Genomic DNA, 20,381 nt, shown 5'->3' with positions numbered 1-20,381 from the left:
GGGACCTCGGCCGGGGCCACTGCACTTCGTCTCTCACAGGCTTCCCTAACTTTGGGGCTGGGGGTTTCTTCCAGAAGGCCTGGGACCCTTTGTACACATCCCTTCACTCGGCCTCAACCCCGTTCCGTCTCCACCCACCCCAGAGCACGCCGGGAAAGACAGAACCCTTCTGCACTGAGGTTTCTCTTAAGCCTCCTTGCTTGTGTCCTTGCTTCTCATTCCATGACCTTCGGCAGGTCTTTTCACCTGAGCCCCTGAAGACCAGCAATCTGCTCCCGGGTGACTTTCTGTCTCTTCCCATAGAGAGGAGCCGGCATAGCTTAGAAAACTGGTGCTATGCCAGCCCATGTCAGAATATCCTTCTAAATTATGACAGCCACCTGCAGGTAGAAGATTCTAAGAGCACGTTTTTTTTGTTGTTGTTGTTTTTTTTAAGGACCAGAAGTTTTTATTAAGAGTAGGAGGGTTTTGGGGCGCCTGGGTGGCGCAGTCGGTTAAGCGTGACTTCAGCCAGGTCACGATCTCGCGGTCCGTGAGTTCGAGCCCCGCGTCAGGCTCTGGGCTGATGGCTCGGAGCCTGGAGCCTGTTTCCGATTCTGTGTCTCCCTCTCTCTCTGCCCTCCCCCGTTCATGCTCTGTCTCTCTCTGTCCCAAAAATAAATAAAAAACGTTGAAAAAAAAATTAAAAAAAAAAAAAAAAAAAAGAGTAGGAGGGTTTGTTTTTTTTAAGAATTATTAGATAATCATATTCTTTTTTTTTCATTTTTCTTTTTAATGTTTATTTTATTTTTGAGAGAGAGAGAGAGAGAGAGAGAGAGAGAGAGAGAATGTGAGCAGGGGAGGGGCAGAGAGAGAGGGAGACACAGAATCTGAAGCAGGCTCCAGGCTCTGAGCTGTCAGCACACAGCCCAATATGGGGCTTGAACTCCTGAACCGTGAATTCATGAGCTGAGCCAAAATTGGACACTTAACCAACTGAGCCACCCAGGAGCCCTGACAATCTTATTCTTAGTAATATTTCCTCATTGGCTTTTATCGTATATTTCAGCTTCACTTTCAGACTTTCAGAAATGTTGCTTGGGCTCGATAACCTTTAACTAGACTAGGTTTCACATCAGTGTTCTCTCTCCCACATCCCACGTTAGTAATAAATATGCACAACCTCCTTGAACCCTTGAAGCCCCAAACCTTGCAGGCAGTTTGAGGACTGCAGAATTCCCACAGGAGGCAGGTGGCAACTGTCTGCTCCTGTCCCTTTCTTAGAACATCCACGGGGGCCTCAAGAGTTTGCCAGTTTCAAGGAACGCCTTGTTTCATCATGAAGATGCTTACCTGCCGCCCCCCCCCCCCCCCAACAATCCCCTCTCTGTCAGCATAGAGCCTGACGCAGGGCTCAAACTCACAGACTGCAAGATGGTGACCTGAGCGGAAGTCAGATGCTTAACTGACAGAGCCACCCAGGCCCCCTCCTTTTTTTTTTTTTCTTTCTTAAGTAGGCCCCACACCCAATGTGGGGCTTGAACTCATGACCCTGAGATCAAGAGTCAGTTGCATGCTCTACCGACTGAGCCAGCCAGGTGCCCCCCCGACCCCGCATTTAAAATGTACACCCTTCCACTCAGCAGTTCTGCCTTTAAGAGTTTACCCTATATGTACAAAGATGTACGTTCCAGAATATTGACTGCAGCCTCACAGCTGCATCACAGCTGTAACCGAGGAGAGCTGGGTTCAAGAGGTTATGGCACACTCACACAGCTGGAGGATATGCAGCTATCTGAAAGAATGCGATGGGTCTGTGTGCACCGACCTGGCACAGTCTCTAAGGCTCACCGTGGAATTCGAAAAGCAAACTGTAGAGTAAATAACGTGCAGAGTACGCTACTATCTACGTCAAGAGCAAGTGGGGGACATACGTGCTTCCACACGCGTAGCTCACTTCTGGAAGAACAGACAAGGGCACTCGTGTCTTGAGAGAAGGTGGTAGACTCGTGGTGAGGGGAGCAGGATGGAAGGGTGGTCTTCGTACTCTACACTGCCTTCTTCTGTTTTGTTTTATCATGTGCTTGTATGATTTTTTTCAAAAGAGCATTTAAATATAAGCTTTAAAATATATACACAAAGAGGCGCCTGGGTGGCTCGGTCGGTTAAGCGTCCGGCTCTTGATTTTGGCTCAGGTCACGACCTCACGGTTCATGGGTTCAAGGCCCTCACCTCGGACTCTGCACTGACATCATAGAGCCGGCTTGGGATTCTCTCTCTCCCTCTCTCGCTGCCCCTTCCCCACTCGCGCTCTGCTCTCTCTCTTAAAATAAAAATAAGTTCAAAGAAAAAATCTGCAAAACACAGGGATTGTGCAGAATTGCCACCGCACAGGGTGCTCTGGGAGTGCGACAGGTGTGACGGCTCGTTTTGACCAAAATAACCTGCTTTGGCACAAACCCTATCTCCGTTAGTGGCTAATGAGTTCCTCTCGAGGTGCTGTGGTTTAGCCTGTATTAGCAGATTAACATGGTTCAAGTATATCTAGTGAGGGTTGGAGGTTTGAGGTTTGTTTTGTGTTTGTGTTTACATTAAAGACAGTTATGCCTTTAATCAATCAGAATTGTTCGCCGTGAAACTAACTCTCGCCAATCCGCACCTGCTCGCTTCAGCTTGAGGCAGTCTGCTGTACGCTTCCAGCACGTCGACGGCTGATGTTGTTTCCCACCCATTCGACAGGAGCCGTTCTTTCTAGAATGTGCAGCGGAGAGAAAAGGCAAGGTACGAGGCACTGTTGCACGAATCCAAGGCACTCTTGGAGCACATGAGAACTTGTCTCAGATGACTCCTTTTTCAAAAGCCCGTCCCAGCCCCCATCTTTCTTCTTTTTCTTTTCCAATTTTCTACACCGAACATGCATTGTTATCATGGGAGAAAAGTCACTAATGTATATTTAAAGAGAAATAAAGCAAGGAACTTCTCCGTGAGCAAGAGTGTTTGAATGCGTTCGAGGCGTAATGTGACATATCCCACCTATTTAATAGGGGCAGGGGTGGGTGGTGTCTCCTCAGCAAAAAAAAAGAGAAAACCAAACAAACTAAAAAATAATAAATAAAAGATATTTAAACTCTCTATTACAGATTCTAAGAAATGTAAGCGACGTGTCAAGTGCAAAGTCTGGACCAAGTTTGGATCCTGTTTCAAACACACCACCTATAGAATTTTTTTCTGTTTTTTTTTTAAACAACTGGGGAAATCCAAACACGGACTGTGGAGTAGGTGCTATGGAGGAGTTTCGGCTGCTGTGTGAGGTACAATGATGATGTTACCATTATCCCGGGGTGGGGGAAGAAAATGCTTACTGGTAGGAGATTCACATGGAAGTCTTTATGGGGGTAATGCTATACTCTCTGGATGTGCCTTAAAATATTCCGATGACAACACCGACAAAAAACGGGGATAAATAAAACAATATTGAAAGATGTGAGTCACCAAAGTTGGCTGATGGGACGTGGGTTTTCGTCCTACTGTTCCCTCTACGTTCATGTTGTTTGCGAATATGCATACTGAAAACTTGGACTAATAGGGTATGGGAAATGGGAATGTGTATTTTCCAAACCAAGATGGCGGCCCAGGTCTTGGACTTCTTTAGCGTGACGAGCCAGCGGCCCACGTGGAACCCCAGCTGCCCGTTCAGGTGGGCACGCGACAGGGCTTCTCACATTCTCTGATCTGAGAAGGGAGCGTGCCCTTCCCTGGGGGGTTAAGGGTACCAAAGGATGTCCCCGCCCTGCTCTCCGACCTGTGACTCTCACGGCTTGCAGGTCTCCACTCCCGCCAGGTCACACTGTCGCCTCCGCCGGTTTTCGATCACGATCTGTCCGAACCGGTCGGTCGTCCATGTTCACCTGGGAAGGGAAAGAGGAGGCTGGGCGATGCCAGAAGGGCTTCTCGAATACGCAAAATCAGACAACAGTATTCTGTTTCTGAACCGTCAAGGCTGATGTTTGCTAATACCCAGTGCAGTCAACGGAGTCGGGTGCGGGCCCGGCACGCGGGGCTGACGAGAGCGTCGTCTGCTGCCGCCCCCTGCGGGGCAACCGGGCGGTGTGCGCTCGGCCCGGGAGCCGGTCAGACCACTGAGCGGCTGCTCCACAGGTAGACTCCCACGTGCACGCCAGGTGCAAGAGGGTTTACTCCGCAGCGTGATGTGTAACGGGACCTATGACGGAAAGGACTCACATGCCCATCCGCTGGGGTTAAAGCAGTTGTGGCATGGTCGTTCAATGAAATATCACATTGCCATGAAAACAGCAAGAGGACATCCAAGTAGATGTAGGTACAGACGTAGACACACAGACACAGATACAGATGTGGAATGATTCTCAGATAACAGACTCTCGAAAAGTACAGTACAGAGGGCTGTGCATAACATGCTCCTGTCTGCCCTTAAGAAAAAAAAATCTCTAGCTACATTTATATATGCGCAGAATAATTCTGGAATCTGGCAGTGTTGCTTCCCAGGTTGGAGGACTCACTAAGGTCCGGGGTAGAAGTGAGACTTACCTTTCCCTGCATACCCTTTTGTACTATTTGATTTTTTTTTTGAAGTTTTGCATGTGGTGTTACTTATCTAATGAGAAACCATTTAAAACCCCCTTCTTACGATGTTTATTCATTTTTGAGAGAGACAGAGCATGAACGAGGGGAGGGGCAGAGAGAGAGGGAACCCCAGAATGCGAAGCAGGCTCCAGGCTCCGAGCTGTGAGCCCAGAGCTCGACGTGGGGCTCGAACTCATGAGCCGTGAGATCATGACCTGAGCCAAAACCAGATGCTTAGCTGACTGAGCCACCCATGTGCCCCCCATTTACCACTTCAAAAAAACCATTAACGTATCTATACGCACAAATGTCACAAAACATACATAATACACCGCGCACTAGTATTACTTTGTCCCCAAACGTCAACAGTTTACTATACGAAATGATTCCCAGAGCTCCCGTGACAACGGTGGCAGGCAAGAAGCAGCATCACTCTCTGTCGGTGGACGTGTGAGGCTTACGTGGCATGAATGGTCACACTGGGTGCCTGTGAGCACGTGCTCCGTCGTCTTCCTGCCTGGGTCTGAATCCTGGCCTGAAACTTACCAGCCGTGAGGCCGTGCGGCCGTGGGCAGCAAGCTGTCCAATCCCTCTGTGCTTCGGTCCCCTCACCGGCCACACCCGCCACACCCTGGTTACTGTGACAAGTAGGTTAATACAGGTCACACTCATGGAAGGTGCCAGCTGTATAGCAAGCAACTTCTACAAGTTCGCTACCCTTATTATATCAGTACTGAAATTTGCATCACTCAGGGAGCCTCGGTCGGTAAGCGACCGACTCTTGATTTTTGGCTCAGGTCATGATCTCACAGTTTGTGGGTTTGAGCCCCGCACTGGGCTCTGTGCTCACAGCATGGAACCTGCTTGGGATTGTGTCTGTCTCTCTACCCCTCCCCTGCTCGCTCTCTCTCTAAAAAATAAATAAATATTTAAAAAAAAGTTTTTTTCATCATTCATGTGGTTTTTGTCATTTTAAAATACTGATTAGGAAATCATGGAAGGCATGTGAGCAATTAGTACACCTGAGGAGGCTGATGGTTTGCATTTGTTAGGAAATTGCTGAATTCAGTGAAAACGGACACATCCCCAGGCTTGCTCCCAAGTGACTGGGTCCATGGTCAAGATTCACTTCGGCAGCCACGGATAGTGCTGGCAGGGCAGGAAAACCCTGGGGTGCACACCGCAGGAAGAGGAGAAGCCCCGGATAGCACGTCAACTATCAGGGCGGTAAGAGGTGGAGAGCCCCGTCGTGACCCAAAGTTTCAGACCGTAACAACGTGAGCACTGAGCAAGGTTTTGTCTGGCTTGCTACAAATTCTCCCCCGGCATGCCCGCACATGGTGACGAGGTGGCCCTGCAGACCCCTTGCTCCAAGGCAGTCTAGTTCCCTTCCCCTGGAATCTGGGTTAGGCCTGTAACTTGCTGTGGCCAATACAACAGTAGCAAACACGACGCAAGCGGAAGCTGAAAATCACTTGCACATTGGCCCTTGCCCTCTTGCTAGGAAGTCTGAACCCGTGTGGCAATGAACCCAAGCTGGCTTGCTATCGGAGGGGAGGCCCTGTGCGTGAGAATGAGGCATCCACATAGGAGGGAACCCCAGGGGACCCCAGCTACAGGAGTGAACCCCAGGGGACCTCAGCTGCAGCTGGCTCCAGTGGAAGAACCACCCAGCTAAGCCCAGTCCAAATGGTCCCCTCACACAATCCTGAGCAACTTGTGAACTACTCTGAATTGTGAGTTGTTCGAGACCGCTGAGGCTGCAGAGATTTTGGTACACATCAAAAGCTGACTGATAAAATGCAGAAATACTGCTATGCCTTTAACAGAATCTAATTCTTCTTACACAAACTTTTATCATCAAGAATTAAAAACAACACGAACAGTCTTCAGCCAATGACACATTAGTATGCGGTCTGAGTTACCAGACCCGAAGTAACGAACAAATTACGAAACAGGAAAAGCAATAAACTCCTACAGAAATCTCTAAACGCTTTACAGTTGGAAGGGAACACAGGCAGCCCTCAATCATGTGAGCTCTGCTGATTTATTCCGGCTCCTTCTGACTCCTTTACTGGATCCTCCTCCTTCTCTGCCCCTTTACGCTGCTGTTCCTCATGGCTGGTTGCTATTTTTCTCACAAAGCAAGTAGGTTACTTTTGCCTATTTTTATTGGCGGGGAATTTCAAAACAAGTAAATTGTCTGAACTGAAAATACCCAAGAGATTTGCTGAAAAGAACATCGTGTACGTTAGTGTCAGAATGTAACCCATGCGGTTAGACTCAGTGCCTGGACTCATGATCGCTAGAGAGAAAGGCTACCCACAAGTGCTGCTGGCTTTGACCTGACAGTCCCGACTATCCACTGTTACTGTTCATCAGGATTTCCTTTTTTTTTTTTTTTTTCTTTTTTTGACAAGGAAATGTTGTATAACTCAAGTGACTTAAAAATATACATCCAGGGGTGCCTGGGTGGCTCAGTCGGTTAAGCATCCAACTTCAGCTCAAGTCATAATCTCACAGTCCATGGCTTCGAGCCCCACATCGGGCTCTGCTCACCGCTCCGAGCCTGGGGCCTGCTTCGGATTCGGTGTCTCCCTTTCTCTCTGCTCCTCCCCGGCTCGTGCTCACACTCTCTCTCAAAAATAAATAAACACTAAAAGAAATTAAAAATATATATCCAGGTGCGCCTGGGTACCTCGGTCAGTTGAGCATCTGACTCTTGATTTCGGCTCAGGTCATGATCCCAGGGTTCTGGGATTGAGCCCTGTGTTGCGCTCCATGCTGAGCATGCAGCCTGCTTGGGATCTTATCTCTCTCTCTCGTTTCCTCTACCCCTCTCCCTGACTTGCACATGCTCTCTTTCTCTCTCTCCAAAATAAGAATATATGTATGTGTATACAAATACACACACACATATGTATGCATATATCTACAAATGCTCTCTGGACCCAACTGGGTCATGGTACAAAGAATGAGAGAACTAAATCCAGAGGACAGACAATGAAGTCCAAGTTGCAGATGAAGTTGAAAATCAGAAAGAAAAACATTAAAAGGAAGTTTAAAGTAAGCAATATTTTTTAACCCAAGTCTAAAACCCCAGATTATATCAATAGGAACGATTAGAAAAAGTGAGTGAGTGGGAAAAAAGTTTCAAAACCTCAATAGGTTGGTAATTAGAGAAAAACAGTTCCAAAAACGTTTTTATTTATTTAAAAAATTTTTAAAAATGTTTATTTATTTTTGAGAGACAGAGCACAAGCCGGGGAGGGGCAGAGAGAGAGAGGGAGACACAGGATCTGAAGCAGGCTCCAGGCCTCCAGGCTCCAAGCTGTCAGCACAGAGCCTGATGCAGGGCTCGAACCCACGAACCATGAGATCATGAACTGAGCTGAAGTCGGATGCTTAACCGACTGAGCTGCCCAGGTGCCCCTCCAAAAACCTTTTTAATGCAAAAGGCACCGACTATTACATACGGTATTACCACATGGGGGGAAGCCAGGTGGAGAAGGCTACGTGGGAATTTCCTGTACAACTTTTGCAACTTTTTTTTACAAATTTGAATTATTTGAAAGTAAAAAGTTAAACACGTTTACAGTGTATTTTTAAGAGGCAGCCTTCGCCAATATTAAAAACAGGATTAATACTTTTCAGAAGAGAAGTCTAAGCGAAGCAAAAACAGCCCACGGAGGAAAACACAGAGCACAAATGAACCCCAGAGAACTATGAATGTAATTCTAATACTTGTGATAGCCGCTGTTCCTTATCCATTTTGTAGATCTCCAGGACTGAGGCAAACTTGCCTATCAAGAGCTCCCCTGATTAATTTTTTTTTAAGTGTATTTACTTATTTTGAGAGAGACAGAGGGCAAGCAGGGGAGGAGCAGAGAGAGAGGGAGGGAGAATCCCAAGCAGGCTGTGTCAGCACAGAGCCCAATGTGAGGCTCAATCTCATGAACCAGGAGATCACGACCTGAGCCGAAATCAGAAGTTGGATGCTTAACCAACTGAGCCACGCAGGCATCCCAAGAGCTCTCCTGATTTGTAAGTGATTATTTCCCTGGCTATGTAGCACATTTGCCCAAATGGTGTGTTTCTACGTTCGCAGCGGGTTGCTGCTGGTTACCACCGCAACTGTCATAATCTACAGATTATAGCTTATGCGCCAATTTCCGTTCAACTGCTTTCACACGCATACTTAATATAATCTCCAAGCTCTCCGCGCAAAGCCTGACATGGGGCTCCATCTCCCCAACCGTGAGATCATGACCTGAGCGGAAATCAAGAGTTGGACGCTTAACCAACTGAGCCACCCAGGCGCCCTGCAGTTATAGGTTTCTATACATATAATTATCTTCTCTCAAACTTTATGGTATCAGGCATCAGTATGTTATAAAAGCAATACACGTGATTCTGATGTGAAAACAGGAGAAACATTGCTTCTCAAAGACTTAGAAAACCTCCCTCCTAGCAATGAAATGATAAACATCTCAGAATTAAAAACGGAACACGGGTATCATGCTGCACTTTCACCTGACCTTATTTCGTATTCGCATGAAATCACAAACGCGTAAGAGGTTAAAACAAGATCTCACTGTGGATTCACGTTACATTTCTTTAGCTTCTCTTCGAGTTCAGGTGAATCTCGGAGATCTGCTCCAATAATGGCATAGCTCTTTGAATCCAACAGGTGTCCATTTGGAAAGCCAAGAAGAGATTATCGTTTCAACAGAAATTCATCCAGAGGTGATCATTTCAATGGATTTCTTTTCAAAATTCAATTATTTTTTCTCCATTACAGAAATACATGTCCCACTGCAAAAAGGAAAAAAAAAATCAGGAAGGAGGAGGGTGGAATGAATGAAAATCACATCTTCCAACTATTAAATGTTTTGGTATAGAACATTGCAGTCTTCTATACATACAACATAAACCCATACACACAACATAAGCACATTTTCTGTCACACAAATACGTACACACACATCACACAGGAAAAAGAAAACAGGGCCAATTCTTCTTTTGAAAACTACTTTTCCTACTTAACAGTAATATCAATGACATCATCATCTGTAATGATTCCCTAGCATTCCATCAGTGGATAAAACAACTTACTCAGCCAAGCCCTCACGATTAGGCCTGTGGTATCTCCAAATTTTCTCCATCTGAGGCACTGCGATGAGCATCTTTGTATAGACCTCATGAAGCACCTGTCCAGTTAAGTAGGTCTCTAGGAGTAGAATTAGGAGGTCAAAGGGTAAAATATTTAAGTATTGGTACCGATCAGCTGGCCACTCTCTAAATGTCGTGCCAATTTGTGAGATACTATGTTTAAAAGAAAATCGCTTCTAAAGTATTTACAAATACAATGATAACATTTGCTTGAAAATACTCCCACAGAGGGGCGCCTGGGTGGCGCAGTCGGTTAGGCGTCCGACTTCAGCCAGGTCACGATCTCGCGGTCCGTGAGTTCGAGCCCCGCGTCAGGCTCTGGGCTGATGGCTCGGAGCCTGGAGCCTGTTTCCGATTCTGTGTCTCCCTCTCTCTCTGCCCCTCCCCCGTTCATGCTCTGTCTCTCTCTGTCCCAAAAATAAATAAAAAACGTTGAAAAAAAAAATTAAAAAAAAAAAAAAAGAAAATACTCCCACAGAGATCGGACAGCATGGTTTTTATAGTGGTTCTCGAGCTTTGGCAGTCATCAGAATCACCTGGCGGGCTTGTTAAAACAGACTGATGGCTTCTACCCCCCGAGTTTCTGATGTAGCAGATCTTGCAGAAGTAGACATTTTGTCAGATTCTTTCAAAAGCTAGACATCTGTATTTCCAACCAATGCTCCGCAGTGGTGATGTCACTAGTCCAGGACTACACTTTTAGAACCACTGGTACGGATGAAATTGGCCACAGTTAAAAGTTCAGTGATGGGTACATGGAGGTTCATTTACTTACTTATTTTGAGAGATGGCGGGGGGAGGGGGGTGGGGGAGGGAGAGCGGGGGAAGGGTGGAGAAAGAGGGAGAGAAAGAATCCCAAGCAGGCTCTGTGCTAATAACACAGAGTCCAGTGCAGGGCTCAAACTCATGAACTGTGAGATCCTGACCTGAGCCCAAATCACGACTTGGCCATTTGACTGACTGAGCCACCCAGACGTCCCCCTTGATTTACTCATTCGGACTGACTTTTCATTGTGTGCCCATTTATATACTTTTAAGTTTCACCTCGTGCATATTTCAGCTTTAAGAAATGATCAATTTCAAGATGCGTATTTTTTCTCAGTTTCACATTTCTGAAATGAGGATGCATCAGTCAATAACGTTTCGGTTTAACTTATCAGCACCTTTTCTTTCCTGACGGTAAATAGATAGTGTGATTCTTGCAATCACAGCCTCAAAGGTTTAATGAAATAGGGCAATTTTTCAATGAAAATGTGTCAGTGTTATCATCGCCTATCACTTTTCTCAAATTTTCACTCACATTTGTATTTTCATTAATTTTTATTTCAACTGTCCCTCTCCCAGAATGATGGCAAGATCAAAAACTATCAAGGACAGGACTAGAAAATTTGCCCACACAAGACACAAACCCAGAGTTAAAAACCAAGTGAAAGGCTAAGAAAGAAATCTGCCAATCAACAGTTGATGAGGGATTTGTATCAAAGAACATTGCTTTATGTTGTAAAGGATTCCTATAAATTGAAAAGGAAATGAAACAATGCAACTGGAAAATATATGAGCAGAGGAAATTTACAAGAAATCCCACAGGCCAACAGAAGGAAGGAAGGGTACTCCGTTTCACTAGCACGTTCAAAGTTATAAAAAATTTAAAACAAAGTTACAAAAAAATCTTTAATTCATAGATTTGGCAGACTGGCAGGAATTTTTTAAAATGGTAGTAGCCAGTGTTAGCGAGGGTGTAGGGAAAGGGAACCCGCATCTACTCTGGTGAAAATACAAATTAGTCGAAAGGGTCTTGAAGCACGGCTTGGCAGTAGCTATTAGAATTCATAAGATACAATTTTTTGAACTGGCAATTCCTGCGAATATGCACATATAACTAGACTTTCTACAAAACTGTTTAATAGGAAACCATAAAGAAGGCGGCAATCTAAAGGACCATCAGTAGCGAATACGTTAAGTAAAATGGAATTTCCATGCAGAGGAGTACTACGAAGTCACCAGAAATAACGAGGTAGATCTAATCTGGCAACATGAAGACAGCCGTGATTCCCTAGGATGCACGAAGAACAAGTTTCAAAACAGTACGTATAAATTATTCGCTTTACTAAAATTATACATATAACTGTATTTATTTATTTATAGAAGTATAGATTCACTCTTTCAACAAATACATGTTGATCTACATCATATATATTTATTTATTCAATATATGCATACTCCTTCACCAAAAATTTACTGAACCTTTTGCGGGCCGGGCACGGGATTCTATTTACATGTGTATTTTCTTACGCGTGATATTTACCTGCCTCTAGGTACACTGTCCATCCACAGGAGAAAACACCCTGCACAGTGGTTATCGTGGTGGGGGGAGAGATTACGCAGGGTCTTTACTTTCTACTTCACATGCTTCTACACTGATGGGTCGAAGGCAATGCAAAGTGCTAACTAACCCTTTCATTACAGCTAATCCTTCTGACGCAAATATTAACCAAATATACAGAAAAGTATGACGGCTACGATGTAGAGAAAGCAGATGTGCCAGCCAATGGCAAAGCCTGAGAAGGTTGTACTTAAAATTTGTACGAGGGAAACAAAGGATGGAGGAGATATTAGTTTCTGTGGGAGTCTGTTCACTAGGAGCGTGACGAGGGCACTGTGCTGGTGTAGAGGCCTGTCTAGTTGCCTGACGTTTCCTGTGTTATCTGTGCCCACCATCTAAGGCCATCGTCTCTGAGCATGTTTTCTGACCTGAATTATTAATAAGCCCCTTGAACTTCTCTGTCAGACACACACTGAACACAATGGAACATTCTGGAAGAGTGTTTGTGACGTTAGTTTTAAAGGCTTAGAAGGGAGGAAAGAGTTGTTGGAAACACTCATACTGAAAACTTACGGGGAAAAACTGAGCCCCGGGGCCAAGGACCTAACGTAACAGGTGAAGCGGGTCAGGTACGAGACAACAGTGGTGGGCATGTGCATTCCCTCTCAACGAAGCAGCCATGTAGGAGTCAGGGTCTGAGGCTGCCGGACTGGATTTTTCCAAGGAAAGATTTTCGGGAAAAAGCTCCTATATTTGAAATGTTTGCAGCTCACTGAAATGTTTTTCAAAAGATTTCAGATTGGGACCTATGGACATCTAAGAGGGGCCATACAAACAATTGTTTCAAGTTCCTTCACAGTAGATGTGATGCAGAAGTATACACTCTATGACGTCAGGTGCACACACGCGCAGACTCAGACGCGCACGCTCACACACACACACACACACACACACACACACACACACCATCTTTAAAAAGAAAGGGGAAGAAAAGCAGAGAGGTAGCCCATACTGTATTACTTAGGTTAAGGGTACTTGCCAATTTGCAGTGTGTCCTCTGAATGTCATTCTATAATGGGTTGTAATAAGAAAGGCTTGTATCTATGGGAGGATGGGAAAGAGAGAGAAATGAGTCAAGTAGCTTAGTTAGTGAAAAAATGCAAACACCCACTACCGAAATGGCCAGTAGGTACCGCTACTGCTCAAAGCAAGGGTGACTCCAGAGGGCCTGCTGCTTAATGACGTCTGACCCTAGGCACACACATGAAAAATTCAGTGGATCAGCTCTCAGAGTAGGTCAGTGAGCGTTACTCTCCGAATCTGACGTCAAGTCACAAACTGATCATGAAGCACTCAAGACGTAGAAACCGCCAAAGATAGGCTAGTGGTATGTTTCCAAACGTTGCAGTGTTTTCCAAGCCATCTCTCGTTTCCTGCTTCTGCTCACTCAATTAAAAATTTTAACCATTATTAATCACAGACAACTAAACAAACCGATTCCTACTCAGACCTGACGTCCAGTAACATTTAGGTGATGACTCTGCTCTCCTCCAGAATGTGCAAAAAATTAGACATCCGAGAGCCGATTTCAGTATCGCAACCACCATACACACATCTTTCACCCCAGAAACCTCCTGTAGGCTTAAGTGAGAGCCCACCTGCTCTTATTTGACTCGGTGTCCTAACAAGCTAGGTCGTATTCTGTGGCTGCACAGCATCAGATGCCATAGCGCATCTCAGATGCACACTACGTGGGGCGCCTGGGTGGTCAGTCGGTTGAGCATCCAACTTCGTTCGGCTCAGGTCATGATCTCGCACACAGCTCATGAGTTTGAGCCCTAGGTTGAGCTCTGTGCTGACAGCTCAGAGCCTGGAGCTTGCTTCGGATTCTGTGTCTCCCTGTCTCTGTGCCCCTCCCCAGCTTGCACTCTGTCTCCCTCTCTCAAAAATAAATAAATATTAAAAAAAAATTTTTTTTAGATACAATGCACATTCCGTGTAATACAATCTTGTATTTGGAAAAGGGGAAAACTTGATTCCATAGGGTAAGTTAGGAAAAAAAAAAAAACTTGAAAAATATTTCTAGCTTGTGGGAATTACACACCTTTAAAGGACAAGGTGAAAGTTTTAATGTTTACTAAAAGTTTTTTTAAATGTAAGACTTAAGATTTTGTTTAAATGACTAATTTAAAAAGAAGGGGAAGAAGTATACGTTAAAAACCACTGAGAAAATCTGACCTTGGGCTTGAGGTCAGGGTTTAAATTTCAGCTCTACCCCTTTGTCAACAGGAAACCTTATGGAAATTAGCTTAACTTCTTTGAGCTTTGGTTTCCTCAACTGCTAATAAAAGCATGTCATTCCTGAGTCGGCTCTGACGACTCAATGAGATCATCTGAGTGAAGCATTTCACATGGTGCTACCAAAGCTCTCAGCAAAGATTCACAAACTCGCCATCTATAACTGCAGAATTCTTAAAACATGGACTCAGGGTGGCCCCCATACTATCTCATATATAGTAAATGGCCAATTTGGCCTCCCATTATTCATTCAAACGCTATTTACTACACATCTGCTCTGAGCCAGGCCCCTTTCTATGCTCTGGAGATACAGAAGTAGCCGGAGCACACATGAAAATTCAGATTATTGGAACTCCTGGTTGGCTCAGTCGGTTAAGTGTCCAACTTTGGCTCAGGTCATGATCTCACGGTTCACGAGTTCAAGCCCCACATCGGACTCTGTGCTGACAGCTCAGAGCCTGGGCCCTGCTTTGGATTCTGTCTCCCTCTCTCTCTCTCCCTCTCTCTCTCTCTCTCTCTGCCTCTCCCCCACTCATACTCTGTCTCCCTCTCTCTCTCTCAAAAATAAATAAAACATTAGAACACTTTTTTAAATTTCAGATTAAAATTAAACCACTATAGGTCATTTCTATTAAGTGTTCAGAGAAATTACGTTAACGGACAGAAGAGTTGCAAGGGAGGGGACATTTCATTTTGAAGACAGTTTGGAATGGGGATCTTGGGGCCAGAAGGAAGGTGGGAAGGGGGTAAAAGGGAAGAGTCCCCTAAAATGAGGTCTCTGGCGTTCAGACCGGCCGCCTCCTGAACGCTGCTCCTGAATCCTACCGGGCTCTCTCCTGTGGTCAAAGCCATACTCACTTGATGCTGTGCAGCTTTCTCGTGACTCTCATGGGAAAGTCCACTTCAAAATATTTACTTGGGAGAAGATCTTCATCCTGAGGAAAAACACGCAGTAAGCTCTAGAATTATGTATTCACTCCTACATTTACTGACCACCTTCACGTACCGAGCGAGTACTAGGCCCCGAAGAGCATCAGGGCACTTAAGGGTTTGACATGCAGGAACGATATGGGCAGAGATGTATTTTCCAGATTACTGTGGTCTCCACGTGGGGAATGGATGGAGGACGGGCGTCCGGGGTTCACAGCTGTCCAGGGAAGAAGTCACGGGGAGCCTGAACTGGGGGAGCAGTGCCTGGGATGGAGGTGGGGGTATGTGGAGGCGCTGGGGGAGTAGGACCTGACAGAATTTTCCAAAAAGCAGATCGAGATGAATCAGAGAGGGTCAGGACACCAATGCTGACCAGCATTTGAGGGATAAAATGGAATAAAACAGCAAAAATCCCGAAGCATCGCGCACAGTGGGGGTGAGTACTGTTTTGTGACACGTTTACTTTTTTCTGTGAGGGGAGGATACAGCGGGTGGTAAAGGGCAGGTGCTCTGGAGCAGGGGACGGGGGTTCGAATCCCAGCTCCACCGCCTGTCTGCCGCGAGGCCCCAAAGTCACTCCACTCCCTGGGCCAAGTTTCCCTCCTCTGCGAAGCAGAGACAGGGACAGCACCTCACGGGGTTGTGAGGAGTAATGAGGCAATAAGTACACACAAGGGACACTCAGAACGGGGCCTGCCTTAGTAAGTGCCACGTGTGTGCCTTTATCATTGACTGTCATGGGGACGGGGCGCCGAGGTGGCTCCGTCGGTTAAGTGTCTGACGTTGGCTCAGGTCATGATCTCACGGCTCGTGAGTTTGAGCCCCACGTGGGGGCCAGGGCCCGCTTTGGATCTTCTGTCCCCTTCTCTCTCTGCCCTTCCCCCACCGGTTCTCTCTCTCAAGTTAAATAAATAAACTTAAAAACCTTATTGACATGGGTACTTAGAAGTAGGTCTTGGCCTGGGGTGTACATTTATCTTTACTGAGGGCTGCAGTAAAAGAGCGTGGCAGACGCGCGCGCGCGCACACACACACACACACACACACACACACGACCCTGCTCCCCCTTCTGCATCCCCGGCCTGGTCTCCCCTTGGCCTCCTGGCCATCCTAGCACATTCTCTGTCACGTCCAATCAATCCCTCAGCCCCGATGCGTATTCACGAACGCATTCTCTCCTCCTCAGCTCTCCAACTGCACACACTGTAAGGACACCGCTGTCTGGACTCTCAGCGACACCCTGCGTGTTGCCTGCAGCAGCTCCCGATGCCCCTGAAGCTTGGGGAAAGAAACAAGGCGCTCCACAACCTGGTGACCTGCCCGGCGCCCCCCCAAAGCGCTCTTCTAACGCCTCCGTATCCACCTGTACTTACATTCCACAAGTACAGAGCCGCTTCCTTAAAGTGGAAAAAAAGACCAAGAAAAAGACACTTGTTGGTGCCCAGAACCCGGTGGTGGGCCTCGCAGGTGTGGGCCGGGATTAAGGAAGAGCTGGGGTGAGGATGACACCCCTCTTTCTGACTCGAGCAACTGCGCAGAACACCATTTACGTGCACAGTAACGAGCGATGGACAGCAGGGACCGAGAGGGAGCCGGCCCCCCACGACAGCATGACGGGCAGGGAGGCAGCAATCACAAGCAAGCATTTTCCAGTAGGAGGTGACCCTAAGGGCAAGTGTCAGAACTGGGAGAGCCAGCTACCCCTCAGCCCTTGGAAAATCTCAGGGGATCTGGTCTGGGGGACAAAGGGGGAGGGAGGAAGGGGGAGACAGGAAGACAGAGACAAAGACAGTCTCCTGACCCATCAGAAGAGACACGCTCACCGATCTCAACCGTTCTCTCTTGGTGCTGCCGCGCTCCCCTGCCCGTGTATAGGGCAGGGCCTGGTAAAAAGCTGTCCGAAGATATTTGGAGGAAACGTTTAGAGCACACCAGAAGATGACTTTTGCTAGGACATTCCAGAACACCCTCTAAGGATTTCGCTCACACGATATGAAGTTAAGGACACGCTAAAATTCCAGAAGGCCTGGAGAACAAAAGCAAATGCAGGACAGCATACGATCCTATGGCTCGTCTAGGACTTCTGACTTTCTAAAGAGCTTTCCCACTCATCAGCTACTTGCCCTCTTAAGAATGCCGATTAAGGGGTCACCATGGAGGGAAAGCTTCCAAAAGGCACACTGGAGCTTTTAAGGAACAGACATCTTCTTTCTTGCCTTTGGGGAAGGGGCAACAAATGGCTGCGGGACATGACGCTTCAACTTTTTATTCTGGGATTCCCCGAGCCCTTCCGACACTCCACTCGCCAGTAGCTCGCACGTCACAGGAGGCACGGAAGGCAACCGGGACCGTGCATAGCTACCGGAGGGCAGCCGGGGACAACCGTGAGGAAGAGTATCCCGTAGGCTCAAAGGAGACCCAACGTGGCCGACCGCTGCACAGGCTGCCATATTGAGACTGACCCCCTGCGTCCTTGATCCTCTGGCCGTGTGGAAATAGATTCAAGAGACACCAAGAAGCTGAGGTCCCTTAAAGGGTTTCACTCACCCTTTATTCTTTGTCTGGGGTTGTACTGGATTTCCTGCAGCCTACTCTCACCCGCTGCTTGAAGGTGGGAGCCTTCAACTGTCCCTTCGACTGGTCTTGGGGCCTGACGTCATACAGAACGAGCTCACACACCAGCGGCAGCAAAGAGCCTGTGACCCACAGCCAAGCCTCTGCTGGTGCAGCCAGGGGACCCTCCCAGGTGGAAGGTGCACCAGACAACAAGACTAGCCGACGAGATCTCCCCTCCTCTTTTACAGAAGCACGTAGAGCTCAAAAACAGGGCTCAGCGAACTTGCTGTAAACAGCCAGTACTCTAGCCTTTGCAGGCCAGACGGTCTCTGCTGTGACTTCTCCACTCTGCTGCCGTAGGGCTAAAGCAGCCACAGGGAAGATGGAAGGAACTGGGAGTTGGCTGTGTTGCAGTAAAACTTTATTTACCAACATAGGTGGCAGCCTAAATTTGGCCCGTTCAGCTCCTGCTCCAGAGAGCAAACAAGCATCATTTTTCTAAACAGAAACTTAGGTTTTTAAAAACCCTTTAGACTGATGTCATTATCAAAACGAAAAAACTCCACCAAATTTTTCAGACCCTGCACTATTCTCCTTCCTCACTGCTGACAGATGACCTTTTCCTCGGAAGGGGCACATGAGCTTCAGTGTACCTTGCTCAGAAATAAAAATCTCAGATTTAGTAATGATTAACCCACCTACACGGCGGGGGGAGAGACCAAACCACGGGACCACGTTGAAAAGGGTGTCAAGCCCAAAGGAGGAGTTTCTCCCGTGGCTTCTGTTCACACTGCACACATTCTGCCACTGCATTCTCTTCCAGTTCCTTCCACCACGCCATGCTCTCTGAGGCCCAGAGGCACCGCCGACCTATAGCAAAGAGCCCCCCCCCCCCCCCGCCACCCCCCGAGCAGCCACAGGGCTCTCTGGAGAGAACAAGGAGGGAATCTGGATGTGGACGAACTGCAGTCCGTTGTTTGTTCCATGCTCCAGCGCCACTGGCTGTCCGACCTGGGGACGCCACAAGCTCTCGGAGCCCGCCTTGCCCCGTCTGGGTACCACCCCCCCACCTGCAGAGCTCTCATGTTCATTCCCGAGGTCACGGATGTGCACGCCCTTCAGAAACGTTAGCTATCTTCTCCTGAATGAAGAATGCAGAGGCAACCGGTTAATACTAAGGCTGTGCTGAGGCCACTGATTTCTCGCCTCAGTGAGAGAGAGGCTGGGGGCACCGATGACCAAAGACCTCATCTGGTGAGCTGATGAGGGACAAAATACACACTCAGGTCGCATTAGGCCCACACACTCTAGTTTATCTTGGTGTACTTCTGCAAGAATCTGGGGAAATGCACGTACCCATGACTGCCACATGACCGACCTGACAGAAGAACCAAGAGAGATCTGTACAAACCTACAAAAAAGAAAACGCAATCAGTGAGATTGCGTAGAGAAAGCAATGAAAGCAAATCAGTGAGATCGTTGTAGAGAAAAGGTTTGGTGCTACAATTCCAGCCCGGAATCAAAGACCAGGCCTGTGGTCCTGATTCTGCCACTAACTGGACCCATTTCCTCTTCTGTGAGTGAGTGTAATTATACCTGCTCTTGAACCCTAACGAAGGAGGTGAGGGACCAAATCAGAGAATGGAGGGGCACCTGGATGGCTCAGGCAGTTGGGCTCGGACTCTTGATTTCGGCTTGGGGCACGGTCTCGTGCTCCGTGGGATAGGCCCCGCATCTAAGCCCCACTTAGGATTCTGTCTCTCTCTCTCTCTCAAAATGAATAACTAAACTTAAAAGGGCTTTGTGTCATGTTACCATCACCCAGCCTTGCAAATCTCCAAGCTATACTGAAGACACCGTCACGACGACAGTAAAGTCTTTTGTTGTCGTCAAAACGGCAAATGCATGGGCCCCTGGTCTCAGCTACTCCACTGGCAGGGCTCTCGCACACACGCAGAGAATGTATACAAGGATTTGGATCAAAAGCCCTGTTTGTGACAGCAGGAGCTAAGAAGCAAGGCACATATCTAGGGCCCTGGTGACATCACGTACGTGGCTGACAGTGGTTGCACAGCAGGTGCAAGCAGATGGGGACAGGGACGCGGGACAGGCAGTCACCGCATTCCTTTTGAATATATTTCTAACATTTAAAAAAATGTTTATTTACTTATTTTGCGAGAGAGATGGGGGAAGGGCAGAGAGAGAGGGAGAGTGAGAGAGTGACAGGATCCCAAGCAGCCTCTGTGCCGTCAGCACAGAGCCCAATGCGGGGCCTGAACCCACAAACCGAGAGATCATGACCTGAACCGCAATCAAGGGTCGGGTGCTCAACCGACAGAGTCGCCAGGGCGCCCCTGACATTTTGAACCCGCTGGGAAACTTCACAAAATTAAACAATTGGGGAAACAAGGGGGCGGTATTTTTTAATTTACCTTTAGTCTCCAGAAGGTGGTATCCATCCCAGCCCCAAGATTTAGAATCTCACAGGGACATTCTGTCTTCCCTAGAAATGCCTTTATAA

General features: G+C 47.3%; 1 long non-coding RNA gene across 5 annotated transcripts; it reads right to left on the bottom strand.

Moving 5' to 3' along the window:
• Positions 1-2,870: 2,870 nt before the first annotated feature.
• Positions 2,871-20,381, bottom strand: LOC122209763. Of its 5 annotated transcripts, XR_006197740.1 has the most exons (6): positions 20,293-20,381; positions 15,233-15,309; positions 9,697-9,811; positions 9,177-9,396; positions 5,128-5,219; positions 2,871-3,887 (listed from the first exon to the last, which is right to left on the bottom strand). It is a non-coding gene; the product is annotated as an uncharacterized LOC122209763 (long non-coding RNA). The 5 variants fall into 5 exon arrangements; XR_006197736.1 differs by lacking the exon at positions 5,128-5,219; XR_006197739.1 differs by lacking the exon at positions 5,128-5,219 and having other exon boundaries at positions 9,193-9,396.

Source organism: Panthera leo, chromosome E3 (genome assembly GCF_018350215.1).
Source record: "Panthera leo isolate Ple1 chromosome E3, P.leo_Ple1_pat1.1, whole genome shotgun sequence".
In the NCBI taxonomy this organism is placed as follows: Eukaryota; Metazoa; Chordata; class Mammalia; order Carnivora; family Felidae; genus Panthera; species Panthera leo.
This window is presented reverse-complemented; position numbering and strand designations above follow the sequence as displayed.